The sequence below is a fragment of the Fukomys damarensis genome, unplaced genomic scaffold (genome assembly GCF_012274545.1).
Source record: "Fukomys damarensis isolate Sample0158 unplaced genomic scaffold, DMR_v1.0_HiC HiC_scaffold_20, whole genome shotgun sequence".
NCBI classification, from domain to species: domain Eukaryota; kingdom Metazoa; phylum Chordata; class Mammalia; order Rodentia; family Bathyergidae; genus Fukomys; species Fukomys damarensis.
This window is the reverse complement of record NW_022900932.1, coordinates 13,350,474-13,358,360: the sequence shown is the minus strand read 5'-3', so window position 1 is coordinate 13,358,360 and position 7,887 is coordinate 13,350,474.

Below are 7,887 nucleotides of genomic sequence, written 5' to 3'. Positions count from 1 at the left end.
AGGTGAAAACTGAGGCTCAGTGATGGGGAACTTGCCACACAGCCACTTGGCTAGTGATCAAGATTTGCATCCAGGCAGTCTGACCCCAAAGCCCTGTTCTTAACCAGTCCTCCATCTAACCTTTCTAAAGTAACACTAAATGGGGGTGGCTTCACCTCCCTTACTGTTTCTGGACTGTTTCTCTAACAGTGCAGAGGGGAAGTAAGGGAGGTGGGAAGTGGCATCAAAAGCAAGCTGTGCAGGTGCTCACGGAGGAAGAAGGAACAGCTGGGGTAAAAGGGTATAGAGCCTCAACCAAGCCCACACACCCCTGCAGCCCATCTCCTTGGCACATTCCACATGCCGAACCCCACACTCCCACCCTGGCCAATGCAGTACAAAACCCTGCTTGGGCCAGGAGATCCACACACTTCCCCATGAACTGGTGGGTTTCTACCAAGATCTATGAGTCACAGTGGTGATTCCAGCAACACGTGCTCTGGCCTGTCCTTGCTGTCCATGCCTGCAGCCACCCTGATTTCTGATGGTTGCCGGCCTTTTAGCATCATTAGGCTGAGCAGAGGGAAATCTATGTTTACGGCTTGGCATGAAGAACATGCAGATCTCTGTTGCCAGGCTACAAATGACTCCCCCCACATACACACCACCAGAAGAGAGAAATAATGATTAAAACATATTCAGTTGCTTGGCAGGCTTCTGGGTGGCTTAGCTGTGAATACGCTGAGGCCAAGAAGGACCTTACTTTTCACAGAGCCACTGCTTTCCTGGCTTCCCTTGTGTTTGAACCTGGGCTTCATCCATCTTCTGGAGAAAGAGAGGTGCTGACTTTTGATCAATACAAAAAGCAGCATCCTTTTAGATTTCCCCCCCAAGGCGATTTTCCTTTGACTTCTCTCCTTGAATGAAGTAGGCAAAGCTGCCAAAAGGACCAGAGGCAGCAACATTCCTAGGTTCAGGAACAAGATTGAGAATAGGGAAGGAAAGGCAAGTTCAAGGCAAGAAGACAGAGGGTCCCAGTGGTGATATCTGTGCCTGTTCTGATGTTGGCCTGATCTCCAAGCTAGGCAGGAGTTTCTGGTACAAAGCCCAGATGTAGCTGCATATTATTCTGTTCTGCTAGGGTAAAGGCAGCCCTACCTACTTTTGCACACACAGGTCTGAGCGTGCCCAGACACAACACAAGAATAGCACCATCTGGGTGAGGCCTGGGTGTTTGAATTTTTCCTGTTTATTTCTTATAATGATACCTTGTTCAGTGTGTGTGTTCCTTTGTGCATCTCTGTAAGACTGTATAGCATTTTAAAAAATAGCCTTTGTCAGACTCGTCTTAGTCCATCTGTGCTGCTATAACAAACACCACAGTCTGGGTAATTTATAGAGTGGAGATCTATTTCTCACACATCTGGAGAAGTTGGGAAGCTCAAGATCAAGGAGCTGCAGCTGGTGACAGCCACTTGTTGCATCATAATATGGCAGAAAGGGAGAGAGACAGAGACCCCAACACTGTGCCAAGGAGAACTGCATTTCCAGCTCATGAATCTGAGGGTCATATTCAAATCATAGCAAGACTTATATACCTTATGCCTTATATACCATATGCCTTTTTTTTTTAAACTATTTGTCTTTGTCCTTTTTCTCATTATTGGGACAAAACACTTGACATCTACCACTTAAAGAGTGAGGGGTTTATTTTGGTTGACATTTCAGTCTATAGTTGGTTGGCTCCAAGGCAAGACAACATGGCAGAGGACAGCTGTTCATTGCATGGCAGACAGGAAGCAGAGAGTCAAAGGGAGAACCAGGAAAGGAGATAAATCCTTCTGGGTCACACCCCCAGAGATCCATTTTTCTTCTGGCCAGACCCTATCTCCTAAAAGCAAGCTGGCAATAAACTCCCATGATCTAATGACCTTCTAAGAAACCGTCCTATGAGTGCATGAGGCTCTTGGGGGACATCTAGATATAAGTCATCAAGCCACTGCTTTGGTTTGCCTGATCAGGAAGAGTAGCATTCACTCTAAGCCCACTATCAAGCCCAGGTGTCTTCTTGTTGTATGCCATTCTACAAAAACCCTGGGAGTGGGGGAAATTATTTTCCCCTCTTTAACAAATAAAACAACAGAAATTCAGAGCCTTTACAGCTCACCCAAGATCACACAGCTAATAAGTAGTAGAAATAAAATCAAACCCAGATCTAGGGGACACCGAGGAGTACGCATTTGCCTTTACGTAAAATAAGTGTAAAGAAGGAAACCTTTTGTTTCTCTTTCTTTGTCATCCTCATCTCCCAGCCATTTTGTGTCAGAAATAAGAAAGCAGCCTGGCCTCCCAGGAGCACTCCTGCGATATGAAACATTTACCTGCATCGGCATCAGAGTTCGGGATAATTCCATCGGGCCAGATTTCTTTCCTGGAGAAATTGAGACTCACAGATTGGAGCAGTCTGATTAATCAGGAGGGACTGATGGCAAATGCCAGCCGACGCCCCGCCAACCATTCCAGCAGGAAACCCCGGCTGTCTTAGCCCCATCCTGCAATCAGGGCTCCGCGTGTGACACAAAGGTGAGACGAGCAATCAGCGTCACCCCCATACAGAATAGCTCCCATCAGGCTCCTGACGAGCAGCTCCATCAGGTCCACAAGGCCCACATCAAGCCATCACCTGAGCCTGTGCAACCTGGCTCACCCATGCATGTGGCTCTGAGACCCGGCAGATCGCCCGCACCATCTTCACCCATGATGGATGGAAGGGGTCTCAGGCTTGGACAACCCAGGCAAATCAACAGTCCTTGCTGCTCTTTAAGCATGTGCATGATTGCATCTTCATAGCCCGGGTCTTACCAGAGGCAAATTCAGCCAGACAGAGAAGAATTCACTGGGTGCTGCCGGTTCTTTGCTGGAATCCATTTCCAAAGAGATCAGTCAGCTTTGATATTAAAGTTAAGTTTCCCTTGAGTCAAAGGTTTATTTCCTCATCCTTTGAACAAATATTTAGTGAGCACCAGGTACTCCTTGTGAAGAAGATGTTGCTTCTGCTCATGCAGAGCTGATGCTTCAGCTCCAATCTTGGGTTCTGCAGAGTCTGTGTCCTGAACTCTAGAGAGGCAGCACAGTGTCAGCGAGGAAGTAGAGCTTCCTCACAAATGAGTGGATCCCCCTGCCCCAACAGGAGCATGTCACCTCTTAGAAGTCAATCTTGGGACATGGTGTCTCCCCGTGGGGAAAAAATGTCACTGCAAACAGAAATGGGTGGTCATGAGAAGGAGGGGCCAGGTGCAAGCTGCCGGAACAGCCATGGTAGGGAGCGGGGTGCTGAGCAGGTGGGCAGTGCTGTAGCTGGATGTGAGGCCTGACCAGGTTAGTCCCAGCTCCAAATTGCTCACCTCTTTAGACTGGTCAAAGTCACGCTATGGGTCTCAGCCAGAAATTCGGGTCGGTGCTGTCTTTCCCAAAGGGTAGATGTGAGAATGCATTGTAGCTGCCCCATACTAGGCATGGCCTGGGCATGTGCTGGTCTTCTCCGACCTTTGCCCTTTACAGTGTTACTGATGTTGCCACCCGGACAACTTACACCCCTCCCACCTGCTTCTTCCAGAGAGGCTGGGACACTCTACAGAGAAGAAACAACTTTCACCTTCCTCAGGGGCTACTTCAGCCACCCAAAGTCCTGCTGTTTTCCCAAAAGCCCATCCTCAGGACCCTGTCCCTACAGACCTTTCATCACTGCCTGCGCAGGGGTCTTGGGGCTTCCTATACATAAAACTCCTCTGCTATCAGTGTCTGGCTGCACATACATCCCACTGTTTGAGCAACTCTTTGACAGTGGGGCACCACTTTAAGGCTGGCCCCAGTACCCACAAGGAAAGAGGGCACAGCTTTCTCCATAGTGTGGGGAGGAAGGCTGAGGGTGAACGGCTGTCCCAGGGTCAACCTGACACCAAAGAGCATAACTGCAGCTTAGCAGAACCTTCTGACTCCAAGGCCTGCTTGCCTTCCACTTTGCCTGCTCCATGCCATCCCCCTAACTGCTGGGAGCCCCAGACACCAACAGGCTGCTTGACTGTGTTGTTGGACATTTTTCAAACATGCTTTCCTGCAGTCATCCAGGGCCTAGAGCAGGTACCTTCACTTGTAATTACAAGGAAGAACACTGAGACATAGACTGTTGCTTCATTTGCTCACGCGAAATATACAGACTGAATGTCGAAGAGGCATCTCTCATTATTGAGCTCTGGAGAGAAAAGCCAACCACCAGCCTTTCCCAGGAACTCTGTCTATGTTACGCTTAGCTGTGTAAATAGCCTGTGTCAAGCCAGCACGGAGCCCAGAGTGTGGATAGATAGTGAAGGGACTTCTACCAGGTATAGAGTGGGAGTCAGAATGGAAAGGCTTCCAAGAGGAAGCAGAGAAGGACACAGAAGAGCCTGGGGGATAAAGAAGAATGGACTGTGGTGACCAGGAATGACCAGGAGGCCCTACCCAACATACACAACTTGCAAGAAACAGGGCAGGACTCAGAGTGGTGGGTTCCAGCACTCAAGGTGGGCTCAAGGTGGGTGAGGTCACTGGTAGAGGTTGCAGCTCCATATATGTTTCTCCTGACTCCCAAAGCTTTGACTCTTGGGACCTCCACCCAGCACCCAATGGAAGCAGCAACACACACACACACACACACACACACACACACACACCCCTGCACACACAGCCCAGGTAGGCACATGTGCTCAAGGACACACTCCTGCTTCTCTCCAGGAGACCTATCAGCAGCCTGCTCAGCAGAGCACAGAGATGCCCCCAGGAGCTGGTTCTTGTTATGCAGAACAGGAAGGGAGGTGAGGGGCTGTCAAAGGCAGCCTTGTCCCCAGCCACCCATGGAGAACCAGACAGTGCTATGGTTTTCAGGCAAATTCCAGCTGCTTCTTCTGAGCCCAGGGTACAGAAACCCAAGAAGTCAATGATGATTTTCCCCTTCAGGAGAAAACATTGCCTGGCCCCGCCTCCCTGGACTAGCAAGGTTTCCGCTGCCCCATCGCAGGCCAAGCAATCCTGTCAGGATGAAGTGCCGGCCAAGGAACCAGGCAGCTCCATCAATTTCTTCTGAAAAGCCCAGAAGAAATTTGGTCGTAGAAAATCCCTTCCCTCTTTGCTAATAAAACTTATCAGTGCAGGCCAGGAGGCTGAGAGGAGAGGGACTGCAGACACTTGCCTTGCTAAATTACTTGGAGAAATGGCCCTGATCAGCCATCCAGGGGCAAGGAGGGAAGGAAGCAATATAACATTTATTGAGCCTGCTTTTCCCTCCTAGACTCTCCCATTCAGGTCCCTCAGCAGCCCTGTGACATTGCATCAGCTCCATTCCATAGCTGAAGAAACTGAGGCTCAACTGTGCACCAGAAAGGACTAATGTGGGTCTAAGCCTCTGGCTGACCTATGGTGTTCTACACAGCTCCAGCTGGTGACTTCTCTCTGGCCTGCAGCCTCCTTCTTAGGGTCCCAGCCAAGCAAGACAGGACTGCTCAGGATGAAAAGGATAAAATGTGCAATACTCTGACACAGATCCTGGGCACAGCAGATGCTCAGGCATGTCCTGCCTGTCTTCTCAGACTCCCCTACACATCCCTGTTCTCTCCAGAGTGACCAGGGAGCTTCCAGATGTCCTGTGAGCTTACCACAGACCCTGGGATGACACCTGATACCTTGTCCTTCCTGCTGCAACCCGGGAGGAACTAGACCCCCAGCTTCCATGCAACACAAGTGGAAGCAAGTCCTTCTCCCCCAAGCTGTGGAAAGGGGTGTTCCCTTTCTTTGGCCAGGAAAACGTTGGCTGCTCAGTTGCCTTGCACTGGTTAGCTTTGCCCTTAGCTTCATGAACCCAGGAGCCCCAGGTCAGCTCTCATCAGGGGTCTTCTTTGCAAGGTGCCACTGTGAAACCCAGAGTTTGCCCAACAACCTGGAAAGAACATGGCCTCCAAGGCTGGGAAACATGGGAATGCCAAGCAGGAAAAGTAGTCTGGAATGATGTGGTCCTGTGGAAGCAGTAGACTTAAATGGAGAAGGAAATGTGGGCTAAGAAAGAGAGAAAATTCCCCCAGGAAGCTCTATTAGGCTGTGAAATAGCATTCCGCGGGAAGTGGTGGAGGGGGTGCCCGGAGGTATTTAAAGCCTTGCTGGACTAAGTAATAGAAGGCGTGTGGTGTGCAGAGTGGCCGAGAACTGGCCTCCAGGGAGCTGCTGCCGCGCCCTAATAAGTCGTCTCCATATAAAAGTCATTTCCCCAAGCCTGCCTTACCATTCCATGGAGCCGCGCTGCTCTTGGCCCTTGCCAGGCAGAGAAGGCACTCCCTTACAGCTCAGAAAAAGCCTCCTTCTTTAATGTAGGCACAGCCATCATTCTCTGAACAGGACAGCAATTCCCAACAAACAGATCGTCAGGCTCAGTACAATCCGCATCAGAATTCCAGCTGCCTTTTGGTGGGAGTTGACAGGCTGACTTTAAAATTCATAGAGAATGGCAAGGGACTCTAAATAGCCTCACTTCCTGATTGCAAAACTTACCACAAAGCTGCAGTGTCTAAGAGTGGCTGATACTGCCACAGAGTAGATGTGTAGATCAACAGGGTCACGTTCAGATTTATAAGTTAAAGCCTTACATATATGGCTATTGGTTTTTGACAAGTGCGCCAAGACAATTCAATGGGGAAAGAATGTTCAGCTCAACAACTGTTCCTGGGACGGCTGAATATCTACGGCTAAAGAGTGGCGTTAGATCCCTACCTCACACTATATGCAAGTCAATTCTGGATCCAAACAGAAGAGCTAAACATCCGCCATCTTTAGTGGGAAACATACAAGGAAACCTTCATGACCTCAGATTTAGCAATGGTTTCTTATAGACCAGAAGCATAAGCAACAAAAGGAAAAATAGATTAGACTTCCTTAAAATTAAAACAGTTTGTGCTGTCAACAATATCATTAAGAAAGCAAAATATCAACCAATAGAATGAGAGAAATATATCAGCAAGTATGTATTTGATAAGAGACTAGTATCTAGAATAATATATACATAAATCAATATATATGAATTCCGATTCTATAATAAAAAGACAGATAACACGATTTTTATGGGCAAAGATTTTCAAAAGATATTTGTCCAAAGAAGACATACAAATGGCCAATAAATACATAAAAAGATGTCCAGCATAGCTATTGAAAATACAAATCAAAACATAATGATGTATCACATCACATCCCCTAGTATCATTAAATTTTTTTAAAAAAGATATTTGTTTGAAGGATGCAAACAAATTTGAACATTGATGATATTCATGTTGACAATAGTCATAGTGGCCCTCTAAAACCCCAAAATGTGATAATATCCATACAATGAAATACTATTCTGCTTTCAAAAAGAATAAAGTGCTGATCCCTGCTCTGACATGGAAGAAGCCTGAAAACATCCTGCTCAGTCAAAAAAGCCAGTTACAAAAGAAAGCCACATTCCATATACTTGCATTTATATGAAATATTCATAATGGGTAAATATATAGGGATAGAAAATATAATCGTGTTCACCTGAATGGTAGGAGGAATGGACGACTGGAGTGGACACAGGGTTATGAAGTTTTGATTAGACAGTGATGAAAGCTGTGCATTTCTGTGAACACGCTAAACTCATGAACATCATACATTAAAGGGTGAATTTTTGGTAGGTGAATCATACCTCAGGTGAACTGTCACAGTCCATATGTTCTTTCCATAAATATTAGTTTTTGGAGGGGTCTTATCCCCCCGCACCACCGTTCATTAGGATTTAAGGCCCTTTTGGGTTACTGAAAATTCTTCATTGAATTGTTTCACAGCTGCTATTTTTATATAACCATAGTTGTA